Source organism: Mandrillus leucophaeus, unplaced genomic scaffold (genome assembly GCF_000951045.1).
Source record: "Mandrillus leucophaeus isolate KB7577 unplaced genomic scaffold, Mleu.le_1.0 Scaffold77, whole genome shotgun sequence".
NCBI lineage: Eukaryota > Metazoa > Chordata > Mammalia > Primates > Cercopithecidae > Mandrillus > Mandrillus leucophaeus.
The window spans coordinates 5,976,349-5,978,636 of NW_012108363.1; the positions used below are offsets into that span (position 1 = coordinate 5,976,349).

The following is a 2,288-nucleotide window of genomic DNA, read 5'->3' on the forward strand; positions in this document are numbered from 1 at the left end:
TTAGCTAATGGGTTATCGGTAAGTTGCAAAATCTCCCCCATTCTCCCTTGGCAAAGATTCAAAAGTCCTGGTGATACTCAGGGCCGACAGATTACTTAGGCCGCACAAAGCCAGTGCACAAGGCCATCGCGTGTCTTAACACCAAAGACTTTATTCCCTGGAGGTCAGCGGACTGGAAGCACAACGTTTCCTGGGCAACGCCATTGTCGCAGCTCCAGGCAGGGAAAAGATGACTAAAGACAATGCTGGGAGAGAACTCTGCAAGAGAGGGAGAGTCTGAGCGAAAATGGGCAACTCGCCCTGAGGCTCCAGCCATCACCGGGTGATTTGAGGACTCAGCGCGAGCCGAGAGTATGGGCTGGGAAGAGCCACAAAACCCACCTGTGATTGGCTGGACAGGAGTATTGGTTGCTTGTGATTGGGTGAGGCTGAGACAGAGCTGTGTTTTGAACCGCATAGGGTTCTGGGTAGCAAAGGCCTTGCAAGGGTCTTAACCGAAACAGGGAGGGGGAAGGTCGCCAACAAACGGCGGAGCTAACAATCCAGGCCGGGGCATCCCCCAACCCCCATGGAGAGAACTAGGCAGGAGCCGCTGCCTCAGCCGCTCCCCTTGAGTCCGGCTCCGTCCCTGCTGCCGGTTGAGGGCACTTCCTTTTGGGCAGTGGCTGTGGAGACCCCTCCGTCACTGCCCACGCCATGCGCGGCCGCCATTGCTACTGTGGCCTCCTAGTGTAGGGAGGCTTTGGTGCTCTGTGCTGCCCAGCGGCTGCTGGAGGTGAAGCCGGAGAAGGTGTTGCTGCTACCACGGCCCCACGCTCTAGACAAGGGCTCCGCTCTGTCTCTTATACACATCTAGATGTGTATAAGAGACAGCTGGAGGTGAAGCCGGAGAAGGTGTTGCTGCTACCACGGCCCCACGCTCTAGACAAGGGCTCCGCTTTCTCTCCCAGCTGCAGTTCAGGCCTGTCCTGCGGCCCCTGCCGCCCGCCGGCCGCGTCCGAGGGCGCCCCCTGCAGGCCCAAGTTGCCCGGTGCAGCCCCGGGCGCTGCACGTCAAGGCCAAGAAGCAGGAGCTAGGGCCTTGCCTGGACCGGTCGGTGGGGCCTCGGGGGGCCGTCGACACCGGTCCTAGAGCCTCCATTGCGGTCAAGTTGGAAGGCCTCGGGCCGGCCGTCGACTATTCCGAGGGAACGAGAAGGGCAAGCTGGAGGAGGAGGATGCAAGGTGGGGAAGGCAAAAGCCCGGCGGCCATCCGAGAAGGTGTGATCAAAATGGAGGAACCTGAGAGACTCCTGGAGGACTGCAGGCTTGGCGCGGAGCCCGCGTCCAATGGCCTGTTTCGTGGCAGTGCGGGGGTCATCTTGGCCCCAACGTCCGGTGCCTTTGGGCCACACCAGCAAGACCTCAGGATCCCTTTGACTCTCCACACGGTCCCCCCTGGGGCCCGGATCCAGTTTCAGGGAGCTCCGCCTTCAGAGCTGATAAGATTGACCAAAGTCCCCCTTACACCAGTGCCTATTAAAATGCAGTCCCTACTGGAGCCTTCTGTAAAAATCGAAACCAAAGGTGTCCCGCTCACCGTGTTGCCCTCAGATGCAGGTATTAGACAGCAGGGGAGTCGGGTTTTCGAAACTGCGCCTGTGTTGCCCTACAGGGCGTGTCAGCAGTTTTCAAGTCTACTACAAAAGTAACGTCATGGAACTGATTCTTTTCAGGACAGAGTCTGCACAGGTATCACTTCTGATCGACTTGTATATATAGCAGTAAAATACACCAACGCCTTCAAAATTCTGAAGTATTTTTTTTAAAAGTCGAATTTAAGGCCTAGTGTTTAGATAGGACTAATTTTTGTGCACAAAAAGAGAAGTATTCTTGATAGACATTTGCCTGGTCCTCTAGCTAGAAATTGGGGCCTTTAGTTTCCCTGCTCTGTTAAGTCGCTTCCATGGCGAGGTGTACCCTTGGGCCAAGTGACAGGATGAAGAGAGAAAAAAGGCAATCAAGATTTTCCTCTTCCACTTTTCAGAACGCAGATCCTTTGGTCAGATAAAAGGATTCTGCTGTGTCAGAGTTTTTAAGTGCTTTTCTGGCTACTACTGATAATGCTGCTACCAAAAAAAACATTATTTTTTCTTTTTTTTTTTTTTTTTTTCTTGAGACGGAGTCTCACTCTGTCGCCAGGCTGGAATGGCGCGATCTTGGCTCACTGCAACCTCCGACTCCCTGGTTCAAGGGATTCTCCTGGTTCAGCCTCCCGAGTAGCTGGGATTACAGGCACGTGCCTCCAAG

General features: G+C 54.9%; 1 pseudogene; it reads left to right on the forward strand.

The window, feature by feature from the left end:
• The first annotated feature begins 568 nt into the window (after window positions 1-568).
• The window catches only part of LOC105529551, a 9,721-nt pseudogene continuing 8,001 nt past the window's right edge, over window positions 569-2,288 (forward strand).